Here is a 24253-nt window from a genome sequence, read left to right on the forward strand (position 1 = left end):
TTGACTTTGACATCAAGCACTTAAATGGAAAAAAAACCAAGTTGTAGATGCCTTAAGTCGAAAAGTGAGCCACATTTATGAAGTCTCGTTTACTGAGGTGCACACCACTTTCAAAGAACAGATTAAAGAAGTGGCAATGTAAGATCCTGAATATAAAACTTTGTGGTAGCAAGCTAAAAATTTGGACAAAAACAAACAACAGCTACGATATGAAGTAAATCAAGAAGGGATGTTCATTTACAGGTGCAGAATGTATGTTCCAAATCAAAAAAATATTAAACAAATAAATTTAGTTGAATACCATACAATCTGTTGTGTAGGCCATCCTGGATATTAGAAATTAATCACCACACTCAGAAAGGATTACTTATGGCCTTGTATGAAGAAAGAAGTGGTTGAATACTTGGCTCATTATTTAGAGTGTCAACAAGTGAAAGTAGAACTCCAGCACCCAGCCGAATTACTCCACCCACTGCCTATTCCAGAATGGAAATGGGAAACTATTTCCATTGATTTTATTATGGGGATACCTAAGTCTAAAATGAAGAATGATAAAATAATAATGGCAATAGACAAGTTGAGCAAGTCTGCTCACTTTGTACTAGTAGAGTATTTTTTTAAGGTCATTCAAATTGATAATATATTCATGTAAAATATCTTTAGACTACACAGAATACCAAGGGTTATAATTTCTGACCATGATGTAAAATTTACATCAGCTTTTTGGAAAGCCTTGTTTGGAGGTTTAGGCACACAACTGCACTTTAGTACTCGCTATCATCCTCAGACAGATGGGAAGACAGAGCAGGTGAATAAAATAATGGAAGATATGTTGTGGACTTATGTAATGCAACAACCCTCTAAATGGGAGGATTATATACACTTGGTGGAATTTTCCTACAACAATAGTTGCCATACCTCCTTGAAAATGATTCCCGTTGAAGTGTTATATGGGCATAGGTGTAGGACACCCTTGAGTTGGGGTGGACTGGAGGATAAACTAATTCTAGGTCCTCACATGTTGAAAGAGATTGAAGACATGGTTAAAATGGTGTGCTCCAATTTAAAAACTGCACAAGATTGGCAGGAAAATTTTGCTGATCGGAAGAGAAGTTCTCAAGAGTTTCAAGTTGGATATCATGTTTACATTCATCTACGAGCCAAGAATAGTACCATACATTAGAGTGGGTGTGCTCAATTAGCACCCCAGTTTTGCGGTCCCTTCCAAATACTAGCTCGAATCGGACCGGTGGCCTACTAGCTTGCTTTTCCCCACCACATACGTCTACACAATGTTTTCCATGTTTCTGTGTTAAGAAAATATATACACGATCCCAAACATATAATCAATTGGCAAGATATATAGGTAATTAGATCTTAAATAAAGGACATATTGTATTATGAATATTGCCAATGGAAAAGAACTAATTAAAGTTTTTTTTTTTTGTAGGTTGAACCGAAAGGCGAGTTCTCGGTCAAACCCCTACTTATACTCAATCGGAGAGAATTAATGCTGTGGAGATGAGTTATCACCCAAGTTAAAGTGTAATAGAAGCACTTTGGGCCAGAGGAGGCCACATGGGAGGATGAACAAGTTATGAGGGAGGCTTATCCAGATCTATTTGTAGCAGAGAAACATTGGGACACTGTTTAATCTTGGGGGGGAAGATGTGATGTCATCAATAATTGTAAATATTTAATTACTGCAATTAAACAAATTAGATATTACTATTTAAGTTTATATATTTATTATTTTGATTAATTGTGCATGAGGCAAATGTTTTGATGACAAACATGTAACTCTCACATGTCAGGTAGTTAGGGTAGGTGGTTACTTATCCCTAACTACTTCCTTGAAGATTTATTCTCAAGAAACAGGTCAAGAGGGTATGCGTACCTGAGACAGAGGAAAAAGAGAAGCATGACACAAAGGCTTCTGTGTTGAGATGTCAGACGAGGCTTATAAGCTAAGTCTCGTTAAGACTAGATAGTTGTGATAAAAGGATTGTTAGTCTTTCTGCATGTAAGCAACAGCTCAGGGGGAGTCTTAGGCTTGGAAGTGGGTCTCAAGGTTGGGAGGTAAATTCGGAAGCATATAGTTGATTTGATCCAAATAGTCGACTGTGATTAATTACCAAAGTCGGATAAGTATTTATCACTTCCTAAATAGAAATAGAAATAGAAATATGTATGATCTATTGAAATAGAAATATGTATGATGTTGATTAAATGTATTCTTGAAACAAAAATATGTATGTTGTTGATGAATTGTATTCTTGGAACAGAAATGTGTATACTGTTGAAAAAGGGTTAATTGAACCAGTTTAGTAAACACCAAATTCTCACTTGAAGAAATTCATAATGTGAAGGTTATAAAGTATAACTTTGTATATTCTGTTAATTAGGAAAACATATTTCTTAGGATAAATTCTTCTTCTAGGGTTATAAAGCACGAAAACCCTTAAGAAAGCAAAAAAATTAAAGAAACAATAGGAATTGTTCCGAAATTATCTAGGAACTCTTCAACCCAAGAAATTACAGTTCTGGAAAAATATTGTGTAATAATACTAACAGATAACTATTACAGAATGAAGAAAAATAGGTTACTCTAAACTTGACCCTTCGTTGCTAGGGGAAATCAAGCATTGGAAGATACACTGAATTCGAAGGCCAACCATGTCCTTTAAAATATTTGAAATAGAAAGGAATCAAAGAATGAAATAAGAACGAATTGATCACATATGCAAAACAATTTCTAACTAAAACTTAGGGAAAGTCAAACCCAAAAATTCTGAACCCCAACAAGCAAGATATTGCTGCAAAGTAATATTACCAAGCAAGTTCAGTCCATGTAAGGATGCATGTCGAATACCCATATCTCCTTGCAGAGAATAAAACTGAAATGATAGTAACATACATCAAACTAATTGAATAGGAAAACTTGGATTACGCCTTCCAAGAAGAAAACAAGAAGAAGGAACCTGTAAATCTTGGCATTATATCTTTGTAATGAATATGTATATATATAAATCTAGAATAGTGCAAAAGAAACAAAAAGAACTGACCTTCTTCCTTATGTGAAAATCTAGATAGATATTAAACATTCCTAACATAAAATATTTAACACAATGTTTGTAAAATAGGAAGGAAATTTCCATATAAAACATTTACAACCCATAAACGATATCAGATCAGTTTGGAACTGTTTGTATCTGAAAAATTATAAACACATGTTTAATTGCACACCCAGAACCTTAAATGATAGACGTGGAGGCTTCATGACTTGAACCTAAGAGGATTTGGCCTCAAGGATCTCTTACACAAACAAAAAAAGAAGTACGCCCTATCAGAAATAAGCATAGACCCATTTAAGAGAAATATAGCGAGATGGTCCGAAAACCCATTATCCAAGATATTTTAGAACACGGTTTCCACATTACTCGAAGGTTGGAAGAGAAACAGGTCTGTGACCCTAGGACCGGATTTCGGGAGGATTCCTCCCTCTCGAACAACCATATTTGAGAAGTAAGAAACCTTCAGCGAAACCTAGCAAACCATAAGAATAGTTTAGCAATATAGTAGCAAAATAAAAATTATAGATTTATGATATTCAAAGCTAAACCATGAAACCTTGTACCTAGGTAGGGTTGTGGCCAAAAGGTTGCTCCTTCGAAGTGAAAAATATCAAAATCTCCTCTGTGAGCCTAACAAATAAACACATAATCATGGCAGAGACAAAACAGTGTATTGGAACAAATTTCAGTATTGCAAAGAAATGAGGTTGAACCTGTGTCAGATCTGGAGCTGTGGGTCGAGCTAGGAGACTTAGCGAGAAGAAAAATAAACGTCGAAAAACACTCCATAAGAAACTGACAAAAGATATAAGGATTCACCCATCGTCGTTGGATGATCTCTTGATTGAGAGGACCGTCGATGAAGAGATATTCCCAAGGAGGAATCAACAACTATAAAACAAATAGAAGAACTGAGAACCTGCTCCCACTAACTCAAGGGTATCCTAGTTTTTTGTATTAGGAATTAACTTAATAATCTTGTACTTAGATAGATGATTATTTCATTAATGTACAACGAACACTATCAAATAATTCCTTAAGTGAATATCAATGTATGTTAATTTATGTACTCGGTGTAAAAGACATCAATGCATATACAAAAAGTGTATTGATTGTATTAAATATGATGCGTATATATTTACATAAGTGTAAATATACAATATTCATTGTAATTTTCTTTTTTTTTTTACAAAATTCATGTTTAGAGATGTGACATACTCCCTCTTCTTATATTACTTTTGAGGATAAGTTTTTTTTTTAAAGCATGAAATATGTTTAGTTAAACGGAGATTTAAAGGTAGCATAGAAAATTTGGATCTATCAAAATGTCCCTTATAAAATTGGAATATGTAATGTTTATATGTTGTAGAGTTTATTTTCTTTTAGATTCTTCAATTGAATATGAAAGACACCTATAAAACTAATCGCATCCTTTGAGAGGATTGACATCTTTGTGTCATTAATATTTAAATATTGAATTTTAATTGTATTAAATTAAAGGAACTAATTAATTTCTAATGATTTATCTTGTTTCAACATAGTGATTTGCTAAAGTCTATAGAGGTGTAATTACTTTATCTACTTTTGTGAAGACACACATGTTCTTAACCATTGGACCACTCAATCTTATGAATATATAATGAATGGATACATTATTCTTTATTTATTTTAAATATCTATAATTTTGTTTATTAATATTATTTAGCACTTAAATATATACTTATAATTTTTTATAAAATTATTATAATATTAATATTATATTTAAAATATATAGGACAATAATTCTTGGATAAAAGGTTAAATTGTGATTAGAGATAGTAACATGTTTTATATACGGGATTAAATTTAAATATTATTAGGAAGCACATGACTTCATTCGAAGTACTTTTAATAATGATGAAAGAGGTACTAACATTTTTGAAGATGATATCTAAGTTGAAACCACTTTTTGTCATGGAGTAAGCCTATAGCTATTGATGGCAAAAAACTTGTTTTCTTTAGAAGTAAAGAAACATGTTAATAATCTAAAACCCAAAAACATAAATAAAAAGTTAAATTTTGTAATTTATATATCATCAATAAATTATTTCATAATGACAAATCATATTTGTAAATAAAAAATAGTAATAAATATTCTCACTATTAATAATTATATATAAATTTCAATATAATAAGATAACTTATTAAAATTTTCATATTAAAAGATTATTTCAATAACTTGACAAATCATATTTGTAAATAAAAAATAGTAATAAATATTCTCACTATTAATAATTATATATAAATTTCAAAATAATAAGATAACTTATTAAAATTTTCATATTAAAAGATTATTTCAATAACTTCTCATATAGAGAGGCATCATATTGATTTATTGTAGAGATATTTATTTTATCTATTATATATACGATTTATTTATTTATTTATTAATAAATTAATTTAAGATCATTTTAACTAATAATTTATTAAACTAAAAAAAACTTTAAATATAATTTTTTTAAAATTTCTAAAATACAAAATTATTTTATTTAATAATAAAGTGGTTAATGTTTTATCCTTATTCTTTGCATAATTTATTTTTTTTCAAATTTCTTTCAAGAAATTTTAGAGTATCACTCCATCTTATTGTGTTATGCATGATCTGTTGATTAACCATCTCTTTGAAAGTTTTTATGTCTACTAGTGTTTTCTTTTATTTAATTTCTTTCAAAAATTTCCCAAAAAATTGTGATGAACTAACAACCTTAATGAATGGTTAAAAAACATCGAAAAAGGATATCCACGATCGACATAATGTGCAACCAAACCAAAAATATTTTTTCAATCATCGACAAGCCTTTCAAAAACCCAAGAAATTCATTTGGTAGTCTAAGGCGCATTCCAAAGTATTTTGGAATGCGTTGACAAGCCTATCTATCATAGTAACATAACATCAACCCAAAGTATTTCATTGACCGCCAATGAGTCTATCATAGTGTTGGTTAGTCACAATGTAACTCAAAAGAATGCATCGATATTCATCAAACCTGTTAGTGTTTAGTGAAATGTTGCTAGCAACGTGATGTTATCAACGTCATGGGTCTTTCCAATTGCCAAAAAAGTCATCGGCATTTGGAAAAGTTTTAAAAACATAAGTCGCCGCACTAATTACCCTTCTTGATCGTATATTTAAAATATGAGATTTAATTCATACCAATCGATCTTGCCGTAAACCAACTCCAATGATGTCATACCCATATGATCCCATATCGCCATCAATGCAATCAATAATGGTTCACGTCAAAAAGGATATATGTGATGGTCGATGGTTAGTGATTAACAAAATTTGCCCCATATAACGTCAATGTAACCTCAAAGAAACAACTAAAACTTGAATGACTTAATACTGGAAAGGCATAACACTAATTTGGTTACAAAGAAACAACTAAAACTTGAATGGAGTAACACTAATCTGTTGATTCATAATGTCATCAAGAAATTGTCATCAAGAAATTGGTAATCATTAATAAATGTGCCCAAAATCTTTTCAAAGTCATCAAATGGCAGTTTTCACAAACTTGAGCATCAGATTATCCATAAATGTTGATCCAAATGTACCTTGTTACATCAAAACCAAACAATTTGGAAATCCTATCATAAATGCCATTTATGTAATCATCGGTTTCTTTTAAATTTCCCTTAATCCATATATCTTTCCATTATCATAGCAAATTTTTATGTAAGATCTAGAAATTCAAATCAATTGTTTCTTCGAGAAATAGTGAGATTGCCCAATTCCAATTGATGGTTGATTTTTGTTTTGTGAAAAGGTCACTTCCGACACAACCTTCATCTCCACCACTAGGTGAAATCATCCCAAATTTATATCTTCTCATGATAATTTCCAAACATTCTCAACTCATTGCTTTTCCTATGGTGTATGTCGAGCACTGGTTGAAATGATTTTGTGTGCAGGGTCAATTGAAAAAATGTCACTGAAAAGAGATCCAACATTGAAGCCTCCAAAAATTCCTAAGCTAAAGGAAAAATAAGTGATCGAAACATCTATCCCTTCCCTAATACAAAAAGAATAATCACAATTGTCAAGACGACCTAATGTTGTCATCTCATTACCAATAAGAAAGTTGGATATGAGAATTCCCTATTATGTGGACATAGTGTTATGAAACTTGCACCTTAATAAACCAATAATTATAGTCATCTTTTAGGTGAAAACCTCCTTTTACAATGAATACAATGTACAAGGCAAAATTTGATGATCCTAAGATTAGATCTCCTTTGTGTGTGTGTCTATATGTGTCTAAGTGTAGGAGAGACAAAGGGTACATTGATAATAAAATGGGAATATCAAAGGTTATACCATACACAACAATATAAAAAAGGAAATGTAATAACTCCATATCTAAGGCTTAATAATGGGTTTTAGGGTCAACATGGGGCTTATATAGGGCTTAGCATGCCCCTCCACTTCAAATAAGTGTTGTCTTCAATGTTTTATTATCAATGGGTGTTTTTGCATGAACAACTCATCTTCTCATTTCACCTATTACACTAATAGGTTCTTCAATTTTATGAGGTGTTAACGGTGTTTGACCCACCAACATGTCAAGGGATCTCCTTGGTAAGAAGTCCCAACTAGACTTCAGACTGTTTGGTGTAGAAGTCCTAGCAGTGGGTCGTACGGTATCACATCGACCACGGTTGTGGATAGAGGCAAGTAAGATGTTCCTATTGGTAGCAAGGGTGTGACATATGCAGCAAGTCAAGGAAGGTGCATGAGCGGTTCTAACACACGGAGGGTGAGGTGAGTGCGCCCCTTGGAAACCTATGAAAGCATGGAGTTAAGAAGCGAACACATGAGAAAAGATGCATCACAAACTAGAAGGCAAGTAAGCTAGCAATCGAAAGTGATGGTTAAGCCAATAACACATTTCAGTAAGATTCATACATACTTATATAGGAAAGCTATACATGCATGCATAAGAAAACAAATACATATATCACTTAGAGTAAACAAGATAGTTGAAATACAATATGACATATGCATGAAACATGTTGGCTCTGTTATATTAAGAAGTGAATGTACCAACCACTAGTTCGAGCAGTGGAATGTTACAGTCACTGTCACCTGCTCCTCCAAAGAGATATACTAGCTCTGCATAATGGAGAAGCCAAGGCTTGTTACAATACTCTCCAAGCTTTCTCTAAGATACTCCTATCAGAAGCTTAGCTGACCAAAATCCTCTACAATGAGTTATGAGGTACTATATATAGAAAAGGGTGGGGTGGCCCTTGGCATTCCCCTTTCTGACTGTTCATCTACCCTAATGACTCTTCATCTACTCTATGATTGTTACATCCAACTATCAACAATTGAACTTCCACATGACAAGACGTTACATACAATCTGCACATGTACCCATTTGAGACAAAATAGGCTTGAGAAACCCATGCAAGACATCACTATGACTTAGACAATTGTGGGAAGACCATCTCTTCGACATCCTCAAGATGGTCGACGGTGGCGAATGGATGCCAAGATTGGTAGTCCGCGATCATTTCCGTGTACTCTATGGTGACATCCTTTTGGAAGTGAACTCTTGCCTCCATTGCATCTGGGTATACTGTTTGGGCTCCTCTGTCCAACTCATGTGATAACATGCACATCATTATCTTCAGTGCAGCTGGACCAGTGACACACTGATGCATGGTGTCTGCACTGATCACCAAGTCTGCGCTGGTGGCTATGCGCATCAACTCGTCAAAGTACGAGTCAAGCTCTAGTCTGAATTTCCCCTTTGTCTTTGCTTCGATGAGTGTCCCAATAGATGGGATCGCATGTGCGTGCACAACAACATCCATACTCCTGAATACCCATGCATGGGAAGCCTACAAACTAGTGATGAGCTGCGAGATATCTTCATAGTTCTAGATCTGACTCCAAATGCATGCCTTCAACTCAACCACTCTGGGCTTCATCATCTTGGACAAGTGTAACAGGGCTCCCTTATATCTCATTGTCCATGTTTTCATATAGTCAATAGCAGTATGCACGTTTGACAAGATACGTGCTCTCTTAGTAGATTGTTGCTCCCAACCGTTGAAATGGACAACTTCTTTACGCACGGTGACAAACATGGAATACAATGCCTGAATGACTATCTCAAGGGACATACTTCATCTAGTATTGCCTTCTTCAACTTTGCTCGAGTGAATGTTGTCACTAGTCCCTGCTTGGCCTTCTATAACGCCTTAGCCATTCACTTGTTCTCAGCTATCAAGAAGCGAACACTTGAGCTAGTGGCTTTGACATATGCTCTGGTAGCATCGACCAATGCTGCTATATGCTTGCGCACGTCAGACACAATCACTCGTTCCTCAAACTGCACAAGAGATGTATTATCATCTGGAGCAGACACTTTGCGAGATTGCACAACTCTATGTTGTGACTTGTTGAATGATATGTTGTGCATCTCTCCTTCTGGATTGTCTCCAAGAATCTCAGTATCTCCTTAGTCACTTGGGGCTTGCTCTGCTTCCAGATCTGGTGAAGCTGGTGGGTCAACCTCTTGGTTGGAAGGCATGAGGTTGATGTCTTGCTCTAAATATTGCTACTCCATATGCGTATCCATCTGCTCAAGTGATTCTTCATTCTCTTGAGCGAAGTCTTGCTCCTGCAACTTCTCATCTTGTCTACTTGGTGCCAGCGATTCGGATGAATCTACTACCTATACGGGTGCAGTTTCATATGTTTTTATGTGTTTCACCCCTTGTTGTACCTGTTATTGTTGCGCTCCCTTCTCATGTCTACGCAACACTTGTTCCTTCCAAAGTTGCTCCTTCAACTAATCCAACTCCTTCATTGTTTCTTCCATTCTCTATTTTCCTCTCTACCTTTTGTCTTCCTCCTATCGCATTGTTGTCTCTTCACCTCTATCTCCAAATATACTTTCTACATAATTGGGTCTTCCCTAAACTTGCATTTTTTTTCTGCCTTCGCATTGTCGACAATATTCCTCTTGCCTTTGTCATGCGCCAGTATGTTTACCTCTGCTGTTATTTTTTTTAGTGCTCTGCTTCACGCTGCTTCGCTAACCATTCCACAATGATGTCGACTGTTCATCGGGTTTGGAAAAAATGTAAAAATATCTCCATGGGTCTTCCTCCGCCCAATGACATGCCCTGTGGATTCACTAAAACTGTACTCTCGCACAGTGATCTTTCACAATACAATGTGGGTCATACAGATTGAAGCTTCGGACGTCGAAAGGATATTTCTTGATCTCCTCTATTTCAACATCCACATGCTTGAGGTTTCGTATCTCGTACAACCCAATCCACAATAGAAGAGTGGACCAAGGTTCCTTCTTCTTTTGGTGCAGCCTAGCTGACAATCCTATCGAGATGTGGTATGATACTTTTTGCATGACAAGCTTGTCCATGGAAAATTTCAGCAAAACATGCAGAGGCTTCTTCGTGTTGTACATCCATAAGAAGGTGTCGGATGGTGAGGCGTACCAATCCGTTATATCGATCAATGCCTCCATTGCTGCCTTCAACATGCAAGGTGGATCCTGCTCAAATATCATGTTATAAACTGGGGTGACAAAATGATATATTAGCTATGTGATAACTCCTCTAAATATGCATTCAAAAGTAGTTTACAATAATATTGACAAAGGTTTCCGCCGATGTCCATGTCCACTTCATGCCTGGGAACTCCTGATGGACACAAATTGCATCCAAGATGTAGCAAACAAGTAGATTTTTTCTTACTGACCTTTGGGTGGCTGCCAAGCTCCTGTGACCTGTTCCCTCAGCCTATGAGTGAACATGTCAGACCAGTTGCATGCTTTGCCTTCACTGGCTAGTTCGTCCAATGCGATCACCCAACTCTGCGGGAAGGTCTCTGTGCTCCCTTGGCCATACAAGCGGCATGCAAAGATGATCAAGTATTGATATGCCTTCCACAATATCTTTGCCTTGTAAATCTAGTTGGGTGTCATCCTGAATTTGGCTGGCTCCTTTACCCAGTTCTTCAAGATATCTGTGGAGTTGGCATTACTGTTGGGTAGGCTGAAAGGTGTCTCCATGGTGATTGTTGGCTTCAACAAATGGTACATCTACTGATAATCCTGTGCCCTGAAGGTAGAAATCTTTGTCCCGCTCACACTGCTCAATGTCACTATCTAGGGATCAGTGTGCAAGATGATCCAATGTATCATGTTCGAGAATGGGAATGTGGGATACCTGCATGCAATCTAGTACAAGCTAGACTTATGAATTTTCACATAGACTTGGCAGTGTTTGAGATATTCCATGAATGTTCCTAAGAATGAATCATTGAACTCTTTCCATTTTAGCTTGATGTCTGTTTCTACAATTGGCTTGGTGTCTTCATAGATCAGAAAACTCATAGACACTCTCTCAGCTACTCCTCTAATTGTGCTTTCGTTGGTGTCCTTTGACCTTGCTCTGTTGGAGGCCATTGATCCTAAACTATTGAGAGAATGATGAACACCTGCTATATCTTGAGACATGGTGACATGCATGGCAAGAAATTTGTCAGTTGAAAACAAAGCACACTTCAGGGATGACATGTTACATACCTGGGGATTGACTAGAAAGGATTGCATAATTTTCACTGGGAGGCCAGTAGACTAGCTATCGGAACTATGCAAAATGGTAGTTTGGACTGTGTGGACGTTGTCTAGTTGTTGGAATTGTACAATGCGCAATCCAAACTAGCCTGTTGTGTGTTGGGATTGCACAATGCATAATTTCAGTTTGCAAGTGCTGCAGGCCCAGGTACTGCATTGCACAATTTTCTGGACCAGTAGTCACTACCTCTCAGAATTCCACAAGGCAATACTGGAGGGCGGTCACTAGCCAGAATTGTCCATTTTCTGGGAGGAAGGCAGATCCTTCCCTCTCAGAATTATGTAATGTTGTCTTGGTGAGCCAGAGTCTGGGCCAAGGTTGCCCGAATCCGCTGACGGGCAACCGAAAGCAAATGAATATGTGAATGCATCGAAATACTGAGTGTAAGAAAAGGTGAATGATCATGCATGCAAACAGTGGATGCGAGATTATGAAAATGGAACAATATGCATGTGTGTGAGATGAGTTGCCAAATCGAAGACCGTTCGTGAAAAATAGTGTCATGCATGTGACAACAGTGAGATGCCAATGAAAGTTGAAATAGTGCGTGTACAAGCTAATATGCATGTAAATGACATAAAGCATTCACAGAAATCAAGTAGACAACACTCACACAAGCCAAAACACAAAAAGGGACAAAAATGCTGCAAAAGACAAGTTAAGTGGACTTACCTAGGAATAATTGAGTTGGATGTGTTAAAGACTCCTGGCTATGTTTTGGGATGTTTGATATGAAGAATGAGCTTTGAAGCATTGAATAAATAAGTTTGAGGCTCATGACGTGCTTGCCACAAATCTAGGAAAAATTGACACTTGGAGGAAAGTTTCTAAAACAATCTTTGCATGTAACCTCCAACTGCTAAAATTAGATAACTAAAATCTAGGGATGCCTTTTGCATGTTGCTTTTTCATATTTCAGGAAAAAATAGCCCATGCATGCATGTCAAGTTTTCTCAGTCCTGGGTGGAACCAGTCAACCTGAGGGAACATGCAACAACTTGCTTGACTGGGGGGGAATTTTGTGTATTTTCTAGAAGGAAGATGGGTTGGCTGTCTAGAGGGATTGCACAATTTTTGGGAGGAGCAACTGACTATTGCCTAGAATTGTACAATTTCTAGGCTGAGCAATCCTGCTAGGCCAGATTTCATAGTTTTCAGTGGGAAGGTTGACTAACAGGATTGCGTAGATTCTGAGCCCAGTAGGCTACCAGTTAGATTTGTGCAATTTTTGGAGGGAAGGATGGTTCCCCTCCAGAATTATGCAATTTCCTGAGGGAGCTACTCAGCCTGTAGCTGGACCAAGTATGGAGTAGTAGCCTATGAGCGGAGTGAAGCAATCTATCATGCATAGGCTGGCAAGCTACCATAAAACCATTGAATCTCATGTACTTCACAGTGCAAGACATGATGCTGAGGATGGTTGGTAGGGAGGCTCTAAAACAGAGGTAAAGAAGGATTTGGAGGGTGATTGTAGCCGCTACAACACTTGCCAACACACTGGTAGAACTCCAGCTCTCTGAATAGACCTTGTTCATGAAAAGCAAGTCTAACACCTTTGGAAGTATTGTTCAATACTCTATCCATCTTAGTTTCTAATGGGCCTCTAAATTAGACATAAATTAAGGCTCATACCTCTAAATTAAACAATAATTTAAGTCCTATGACCATCCTGCATCACAATAAACCTCTCCTTCTACATTAGATAATTTATTTTTAACTTTAATATATTTATTAGGAAGGTTTATGAATAATTGGATATTTGTGCCTAATATTATTTATTTTTGTGGAATATTATGAGAATATTGGGCAGATTATGAAGATTTGGAGGAGGAGATAATTTAGGGAAGTATTCCCTGCTATAAGAGGATCAATAATAAATAATAAATTATCAAGATATTATGGAATTATGGCACAAATTGTGGAACTCCAATGATTGAGAAAATCTAGGAATGTCATCCCTCCCAGTTAATGCAGATTCCTAGTATTGGGGACCATATCCACTAATCAAGAGATTTTGGTAGGAAAAGCATCCTCCATTCATGGAGAATGATTCCTAATCATTTTGTATAAGTACCAAGTCGAATTTGCCTCTAGGGAGAGATTTTCATTTAGTGTTATTATGGAGAGAGCTTGTATTTTTCTAGCTCCATTGTATTTTCTTGAAGGGATGTGATTCTATTGATGAAAATAATGAAGATTGGTGTCATGTTCAGCTTATAAATCTTGTTCTCCTCCATAGGTCTCTGAGTTTCCTTGAGCTTGGCCATCCCACGAGCCTTAGAGCCCTTTTGTATCATTGTCTTTCCTTCTTTTCACTTGTTATTCACATGCATCTCTTGTTATTATTTCTTTCTATTTCTGCATTTAGTATTAATGATTTCTTGTTGTGGGATTGGATTAAATGGCTGATGTAAGTTCTTTTCCAAGACCACAAGCATCAATTCATACTTGTAAAATATTTGGAAGGTCATAGTAATCATTGAGCTACTTCTATTAGTCTTCTTATTTCCAAATCTAGATGTTTGGAGCTCCTTTGTGGCAACTAGTTGTAAATTTCTGTTATTTTTTAGAACATGCTAACGAGCTTCCATCAAGTTGATTCCACTTGTATTAGATCAAAAAAACATTCTATTTCATAACAGAATTTACCCCATTTCATTTTCACTTGATTAGGTTAGGAATTTGATGGATTTACTAGGTAGAAGAAGAAGATGGAAAAGAATATAGAAGAAATGGATGGAGATTGTAGTGGTTCCAGCTAGGGTACTAGACTGGACTCTATATTTAATATCGACCGAGGTGCGTAAGCTTAGAGGCGTGGTCTAAAATATATAGACATAAAGAATTACCGACCAGGTGATTATGAGGTAGGTTACAAGGCTTCTTTACGGAAGACCGGGATTTGCAGCCTATCATTCACACACCTAGATTACCCTACTGATATACTTTATTACAATGCTGGTCATGAGATGTATCTATCAAATCAAATCATGAATCTAAGTACTGTGTATGACTATGGCAATGATTCTAACCTCCTTACAGAGGTATCACTCAGAAAACCCTTGCTTGGTAGACACACACAGCATGCAAGATATTTACACTATTAAACTATATAAAGAGAACATAAATGGACTGTGAAATGAAGCAGAGTTTATGAGAATGCATCTATAAGTCACACAGGGACCGAATGCCTTACAAGACTCCCTTCCAGATCCTAGTGCTGACCATTCAACATAACCATAAACCGTTCATAAGCGCACACCATATCTATGTAATGAAATTCAAAGGTTGTAGGAATCGAAAGCTTATATAAATGTTATGCAACCCGTATGCTATGTAAATCAACAGCTATGTAAATCGAAACTGTGATGCAAACCATGTGATATAGAAATCGAATCGAATATAAACGCTGTGCAACATATAAGAACTGAAATGTAACAAAACGAATGGACAGTATACCAATCGAAGAATGCAGGGCCCGTCCTCGTCCTAAGGATATACTGGCTATCACCGTTCAGCAATCAAACCAATGCAAAGGGTATACACACTTCGTGACTGTAAATATGTCCTTGTATTAAAACTAAAACTCTGTTCTGAGAAAACGATTCAACGATTAACCTTCAAACATTAAACTAACTGTATTTACATATGCGTACGCACAGCCATGTCATCGATACAAAGAATGTACATAGTGCTGTTGCCGCATTTATTACATAGCCTTTTCAAAATGTTTCCATGCTATATGTTTCAAAAAGAACAAAAATCAAAAATGAAAAATAGAACGATGTTGTTGCTGCTTTTATTTGCCAGAGTACCCTGCTTTGACTTAAGTTGACCGCATGCATAGGAGGCTCGATTTGGCTGGGAGATAGGTGTTTGTCCATGCTTGGACATTCTTCTTTTCGCCCATGCCTTTCGTTCTAGCTCATCTGCTGCGCCACATGTCAAACGATAAGCTCATTACAGGATGTGGGTACTTCCTGTAACCGTGTCATCAAAAACCTCTATTTCTGGAACATAAAACCCCTAAATTAATTTCTATGCAATTTAATAACTATAGAACGATTAATAATCAATATTCAAGGATTTGGAGGGATATATGATGAAAATGTATGGATAAATGATATGTTTTTGGGAAGGAAAAAGGGTCTTAGGATGATACCAACATCTCTCCCCGACTTAAGGACTTAGCATGTCCTCATGCTACCCCAGAAGTACTCCCTTTGAACTCTGTGCCTGCATGGATCTCTGCTGCCTTGAGCAAGGTATCTACATTCTTCTTCACCTGGTGATCCTTCTGTCCCTTGAGCTCCTGCTTTAACTTTTTATATTTCTCTTTAAGAGCCTTCTTCTGATTCTACCACTTAGTGGCCCAGTTGGAAATCTCAGATTGCTCAGTCTCTAACTCACTGATTCTTTCCTTTAGCTTTTCATTTGTCTTCTGTGTTTCTTTGCTTTGCGCCCTGAGCACTTCATTTTCTCTTTTAATAACCTTTTCCAACATGTTAGCTTCCATGAGCTCTTCTTTCAATTCTTCAATTTGTTTTTCTAACTTCTTCTGTCTTTTGGTGGGAGGTGGTGAACATTTTTCCTGTTTGTTATGGCTTTCCACCTCTATGTCAACTTCTGGTGCTGGTGGTGAATGATCACCACTTTCAACATCCATTTGTGCAGGGGCATGAGATTCAAATTGGTCTTCTTGCAGCTGAGTTTTTAGTGTCCTCCTTGTTCTTCGGGAGTAGGTGGTAAAATTTTTGTCTTTCTCAGCCCTCTTGGCATCCTCTTTTTGCATGTTCCTGGTCCTTATGCTGCCCACAGGTTGAGGTGCTCTGCTGGCCTTGGACACTGGAATTTCCTCATCTATGTCCTTCATAAACCCAGAATCTTCTTGCACTTCTTCTTTTTCCTCCTCATCTTTGATTTGGTTGACAGCTAGGAATTCTTTCCATGGCTTCCCTCGCTTCTGCAACTCATGTTCAATGAGGATTTTAATCAGGCCAAAATGGTACAGGCTTTTGTCCTCATTCCCTTTTTGTTTCTGGATAGTTTTGGCCATCTTTGTTAAACTTTGCAGCAGAAAATATGGCACACTGATTACACATTGTTTCTTTAAATGGAGGAGTAGCTTGATGTGGTATAGATAAACACTGTTGTATCTACCTTCACAGGTTATAAACTTCTGAAGAATGTAAACCATTTCATCCCAAGGATGAACTAACCAGCTTCTTGGAACTCCCTTCTTCCAGTTTACTGAGGAAACTCTAGATCTGGACATGAACTGTGTCCATGATTTCTCCTTGAATTGTTTGGTTTTGAAGTACTTCTCTCCTTCAGGACTAATTCCAATTGCCTGAGCTATAGTATCCTCTGAGATTCTGAAGGAGAAGTTGCCTATTAGGGCCTTTTCTCCATTAAAGGTAAAGGCAAATTGTTTTGTGACTTCTTCATTACTCCCATGGAATTTTTCCAGAAAAGGTAGCCACTGTGTTTCTCTAAGAATCTCAATACAGTCCTCATGGTATTGTGAGCTATCGAATGTACTGGGTTCGACCCTATTAGTCATGGTGATGGCAGAGGGTTGTGCCTCTAACCCTTCTCTGTCTATACCCTTAAAATTTTAACACAGAAATGTCAAGTTGGTTACCTGGCATATATCGCTTCCTTCAGTCTTCAATTATGGTGCTTGGCTGGTCGATGTGACTGTGGTGGGAGTTAGAGATAGAACGGTGATGCTTCCCTTTTCGGCGCTCACCGGTTTCACTGTGTAAACCGACCCCAAACAGTGATACTCTCCTCGGCGCTCCTTGTTCAGATTTTCACTTTGTAACCCCACTCAAATGATAACAATCTCCTCGGGTTCCTTGCTTCACTCTTTCACTTTGTAAGTTATGGGAACCGAGGGTGGAAAGGATGTGAAATAACCTGTACTCGCCTTACAATGTAATCATTCATTTAAAACAGAGTGTTGTACGCTTGTATGCATGTTAGCATAAGAACGCTGAGAGCGTACCCATAGTGCTGAGCTATAATGCTGGGTGGCGAGGTTATGATTCGGGTGTGTGTGGTGTAAAACATATAGGCCGCTTGTTATGATTTGACTGTATGGGGTGAAGAATATATATATAGGCCGCTTCTATCTCATCCTTTGTATTTTTTTTTTTAAAAACAAACACACAGCTCACCACATGCCCTTTTCAATTATACTCGGTCATGTAGAGAATGTTGGTATGCCTGTAGGGTATATGACATGGTGAATGTGTTGGTGATGGGTTTTAGGGATAGGTTGATGTAGGGAAATGATGAAACTTGGTGGGATAAGGGTGATAAGTGGATGTATGAAGGTGTCCTTGAAATCAATTACAACAGCTTATAGTCACCAAAATTACATTAAAAACTAATCTAGGAAATTAAATGCCCAAGAACAGAAATACATTACTCTTTTGTTGATCATTTGACATGCTGAGTTGCTAATCCTTTTGACTATTCTTTTTTTTTTTACAGGTCCTCTGAGGGAGGTTGAATACACAGGTCCTTTGAGAAAAGTTTTGAAGATGTAACAGGTCCCTTTGAAAAATTGGAATGTACAGGTCCCTTTTTGAAGACTGAAAATGTAATCGGTCCCTTGGAAAACTGAAGATGCAATAGGTCCCTTAAGAAAATTTGAAGATACAGGTCCCTTGGAAGAACTGAAGATGTTCATGCAGCTCTTTGTATTGTTACAGGTTCACTGAGCTTGCAATTTGCTGGAAGTCTTGGTGCCCAAATCCTTGTAAAAGCTTGGTGGAAGTCTGTTGAAGTAGCCTTTGATGTCAAGATTTTTTTTTTTTAACAGGTCCCAACTGAATGTTTTAAACAGGTCCCTTTACTGCTGGTTGGAATGTCTCAAACAGGTGTCAATTGCTTTAACAGGTCCCTTCTGAATATCTTAAACAGGTCCCATTGCTGCTGGTGTTAATAGCATAGATGTCTTGAACAGAACAGGTCCCCCTGCAAAATATTTATAACCAGGTCCCTCTGAAAATCATGACAGAACAGCTTATTTGTTAAAGTCTGGAATGCTGGTAACAAGCTGCTGTTGGAAATTTACAGTGAAATATAGAATAAGAAATCTGAAGAATTTACAAGGGAGAGATAAAAGTAACAGAACAGATGTCTCCCTCTCCCCGACTGAAAGTTTGACTTGTCCTCAAGTCATGATGCAACTAAGAAATGAAACAATGAACAACAGAAAGAGAATTCATACCCGCCAATAAATTGGTTTTCAGGTAGGAATTCGGGGTTAGATTGTGCCAGATACTGGTTTTCACATCTAACCCATTATTATTTTTTTTTTTTTTTTTGTTTTTTTTTTTTTATTTTTTTTTATTTTTTTATTATTTTTGTTTTTTCTTTTTTTTTTTCTTGATTTTGAAATTGAAAGGAAATAAAACTAAGGCAGTGATACTGCAGCTGAGGGCTGCAGTACCTCAACCTCTTCTTGCTGAGATAGTGTATGCAGAAAATCTTGCTTGCTGATGGGCTTGTTGTACAGCTTCAGGCGATGACCATTGACTGTGAAAGAATGACCTTTGCCATCAATAGTTTGGAGTTTTACTGAACCATTGTCATAAGCCTGAACAATTTCATAAGGGCCCATCCAATGGGTGGTGAACTTAGCTTTATGATCCTTGAATTTTGAATCAAAAAGCAGAGCCTAGTCACCTTCCTTGAAGTGCTTCTTCTTAATGTGTGAATCATGCCATTGCTTCCTGTGCTTTTGCATGAGGGTGGTGGTTTGTTCTGCTTGCTGCCTCATCTCATCCAGCTGGTTCAACTGCTGGATTCTCTCTTTTTGTGCTTGATCCAAATCAATTAGTAAATCTGCAGCTAATTTAAAAGTGTGAATTTGGAATTCAATAGGAAGCATGACATCCTTACCGTACACCAATTGGTATGGTGTAAATCCGGTGGTATCTTTCCAAGTAATCCGGTAAGCCCAGAGTGCCTCCTTGAGCTTTTCTTCCCAGTTTTTGCGGTTCATTGCAACAGTTTTGGTAATGATCCCCTCCAAAGTCTTGTTGGTGGATTCCACCTGCCCATTGGCCTGTGGATGGTAGGGGGTACTTTTCCTATGCTTTATTTGGTACTTGTCTGTGATGTCCTTCATGAGCTTTGAGGTGAATTGGGTACCTTGATCAGTGACAATTTCTCTTGGCACTCCATACCTCACAAAGATCTCCTCAAAAAGGAAATTGACTACTGTGTGTTCGGTTGCTCTTACCAGTGCTTTTGCTTCTGCCCACTTTGTGACATAATCAGTACATACTAAGATGTACTTCTTACCATTAGAGGCTGGGTTGATAGGTCCTATGAAGTCCAGAGCCCACTTATCAAATGGTTCCAAGTGAACTTGGGGCTGAAGGGGCATCTGATCGGTAGCTGTGGGTCTGCCCATCCTTTGGTAGCTGTCACAACTCTTTACATACTTCTTGGCATCCTTGAAAATGGATGGCCAATAGTATCCAAGAGTAAGAACTTTGAAGGCTGTCCGCTTCGCTGCAAAATTCCCACCACATGGTTCATCATGGAAAGATTTTAAAATGTCAATTACCTCATCATTTCGTACACATCTCCTAATGATCATATCAAAACCAGTGTAAAAGAGATCGCCATTGAGCCATGAATATCTAACACTTTGTTTGATCAGTCTTTTCCTTTCCTTTGCAGTGAAATGTGGAGGTGTCCTACCTGTAGACAAGTAATTAGCTAAATCAGAAAACCAAGGAGTTACTATGGAAATTGCAAATAAGTGCTCATCCGGAAAAGAATCCTCAACAGGAACAATCTCACCTGGATTTTGCAGTCTAGATAGGAAATCTGCCACCTGGTTTTCTTTGCCTGGTCTGTCTAACACTGTGATGTTAAATTCCTGTAACAATAGTAACCATCTGGTAACTCTGCCACTAGTTATTGGTTTATTCATGAGATGTCGAATGGCAGAGTGATCAGTATGTACAAAGACTTCATAACCAGTTATGTAATGGCGAAATTTATTCACAGCATAAATGATGGCAAGTGTTTCCTTCTCTGTAACTGTATAGTTTAGCTCGGCAGGTGTGAGATTTTTACTAATGAAATAAATTGCATATGTACAAGATTCTTCTTTTTGGCCTAAGCATGCACCTATGGCAGTGTCAGATGCATCGGTAAAAATATGAAATGGTAAGCTCCAATTAGGCCCTCTCAGGACTGGTGCAGTAGATAGTTTCTTCTTGAGTTGTTCAAATGCATGTTGGCAGTTCTCAGTCCAATTAAAAAATACATCTTTGGCTAGAAGTTTAAACAAAGGTAAGGCTATCTTGCTAAAATGTTCAATGAATCTGCAGTAATAGCTAGCATACCCGAGAAAACTTCTTACCTCTCTCTGGTTCTGTGGAATAGCCAAATCGGCAATAATCTGTATCTTGGCTGGGTCAACCTGGATGCCTTGAAAAGAGATATAATGGCCCAACACTATCCCTTCATTTAGCATCATGAAACACTTTTCGTTGCTAAGGGATAGGTTAGCTTCAATACACCTTTTCAAAACTCTCTCTAGATTTTCTAATGCATGTTCAAAAGAATTGCCATATACTGAAAAATCATCCATATACACTTCAACACAATCATGAATCAAATCAGCAAAGATAGCTAACACAGCTCGCTGAAATGTAGCTGGAGCGTTACAAAGTCCAAATGGCAAAACATTGTAGGCATAGGTGCCCCAAGGACAGGTGAAGGTGGTTTTGTCCTGGTCTTCAGAGGCAATCCGGATCTGGTTGTAGCCACTGAAACCGTCAAGAAAGGAAAATGATGATTTGCCAGCTAGGGTGTCTAACACTTGGTCGATGAATGGCAGTGGGAAGTAGTCTTTGAGCGTGGCTTTGTTCAGTTGTCTGTAGTCAACACAGATATGCCACTTGCCATTCTTCTTAGGCACAATAACCAATGGGGATACCCACTGACTGTCAGAAATAGGATATATAAAGTTGACTCTCAAAAGTTTTTGCAACTCCTCTCTGACAATGTCTTGGAGCATGGGGTTCATTCTTCTTTGTGGTTGCCTCACCGGTTTAATGGTGCTATCAGTGTAAATGTGGTGAGTGCATGTGTCGGGGTGAATCCCATGCATGTCAGTGTAATCCCAAGCAAAGGCTTTTTGGTACTTCGTCAAGAGTCTAATCAATTTTTCTTGTTGAGATGAGTCTAGGTGGTTGCCTATGTTCAAAGTTTTGCCTGGACTGATCTCTATGACTTGACTCTGTGTATTGGTGATGGATTGAACTGGAAAGATGTCATGAAATGTAGATTGCAAGGAATGGATAGTGCATGTTTCTTGAAAGTTTTGAGCTAGAAGTACATCTGTAGCATTATATTGTTCATTTCTCAAATTTTCAGATATATCAGGCTGTGAGAGAAATAATTCTACCAAATCATTATTGTCTTCATGGAAATCATAGATCTGGTCAATTCTAAAAACAGATTGTACCTCCTCTTTGTCATTAAATTTGTCATCAAGCCACAAGTTATGTGTCACTGCAGGTGATTGTGCCGATGGATAAAGGGTGAGTTGTTTCCTTTCGGTCCCTCTAGAGATAATCATGTTACCTGATCGGCATCCAATAAATGCATCAGCAATCGCTAACCATGGTCTACCTAGAATGATAGGATGTCCTCCTAGATTGGATTTGGGTTGAAGGACTAGGAAATCCATCGGATACTCCCAAGAGTCCAGTGAGATGATGATATCTTCCAAAATCCCCTCAGGAATGACTTTGGACCTATCAGCTAGTTCAAGAACAATTGTGGTATGTTGCAAATTCATGAGTTGGAGTGTTCTCATAGTTTCAAGGGTCATGACATTGATTGCAGCTCCAAGATCTATCAAAGTGTTTCGGATCCGTATGTTGTTAATGATGGTGGTCACTTTTGGAATGCCTGGATCAACATACTTCTCCATGGAGATGGTATTGGTCATAAGGCCTGCTAAATTTCCTAAAACATGAATGGTCTGAGGATCAATCCTCTTTCTAGCAGGTTTCTTGAGACACATGTCTTTGATGGCTTTGGTGTAAATAGGAATGTCCTTTATAGCTTGCAGCAAAGGGATTTTTATGTAGACATTTTTAAGTTCATCCAAGACATCAAATTGTGGTGGAGGCAATGGTGGTTTTACTTGGACAAAACGGTCTGGAAAAGGTGGTTGCAGTGATTGCATCTGTTTGTCTTTGGTTTCACTGCTTGGTTTTGTTTGAGTTGTCATTTCATTTTCTTTTTCTAAGTTTTCTTCTTGCTGGTCTGTTATTGGAGAATCTTTTTGGAGTACCCTACCAGACCTCAGATTAATGTTTTGTAAAGGCAGTGTGGAGTAGGAAGTTCCTTCCTCTACATTATAGGCTGGCCTCTCTGCTCTATTGTTCGGATTTGGGACAGTTTGAGCAGGTATTTGTGTGGGTCTGGGAGGTTGTGGATTAGTTGGAAATTGAAGTTGTGGTACATTTATTTGTGGAGGAGCAGGCAGAGTTTGTTGAGAAGGTTGGGGCTGATAAACAACTGGCTGAGGGTGCTGCTGATATGACTGTGAATGTGATGGATATGGCTGTTGGTACTGCTGATATGGCTGTGAGTAAGGTGGGTATGATTGAGGATACTGATGGTAGCATTGGGAATACTGTTGAGACGATCTCCATTGATTTTGTGATTGGTTTCCATGCTGCCATGGCATAGGTATATTCCATGAGTTTTGTGCATACATCTGATCATTCATAGGAAATTGCATATTTTGATTAGGAAACATACCTTGGGGTGCTTGCCTTGGCTGCCATGGTCGCTTTGCACCCATGTAGTACACGTTCTCCATCTCTGTGCTGGCTGCCATGTTACAGTTCTGCACAATTTTAACTTTAGGACAGTTAAACATATCATGATGCTCAGTACAGAAAGCACATACTTGGATATTCTCTAGAGGACAGTCTTTTAATGCATGCTTCTTGCGACACTTGGGGCAGAAAATAGCCATGATATTGTCTTCTTCCTCCTGTTTCTTTTTGGCTTTTAAGGTATCAATCTGGTTTCCTAGAGTACTCAACAAATCTGTTTTGAACTCTTCTAAAAGATTACCAATTTCAGCCCGGGTGACACTAGCAGAGGCAGTTTTTGTGACCCTAGATGACAAGGTTCTCTTTCCCATTTTGGCTTTACTTCTTGAATATTTTTCACACAGTTCAGCTATTTCTTCAAAGGGTAAGGCAGAGATATCACCTTTGCCCATTAAGTTGAGATCATCCATGTATTCTTCCCGGATACCTTTCAAAAATATTGTGCGGACTAGATCAGGAGGCATTGTTCGGTGTTTAGATTTTTGCAAGTTATAGACAAACCGTTCTAGATATTCTTCTAAGGTTTCATCCTCCTGCTGACTCATTCTAAAGATGTCATCTTTAGAGTCTTTGGATCTGCAATAAGGCTGATATTTCCTCATAAATATTCTCCTCATGCCA

This window comes from Pinus tabuliformis, chromosome J, assembly GCF_031772625.1.
Source record: "Pinus tabuliformis cultivar Carrire ecotype Pingquan chromosome J, CPIR1, whole genome shotgun sequence".
Lineage (NCBI taxonomy): Eukaryota > Viridiplantae > Streptophyta > Pinopsida > Pinales > Pinaceae > Pinus > Pinus tabuliformis.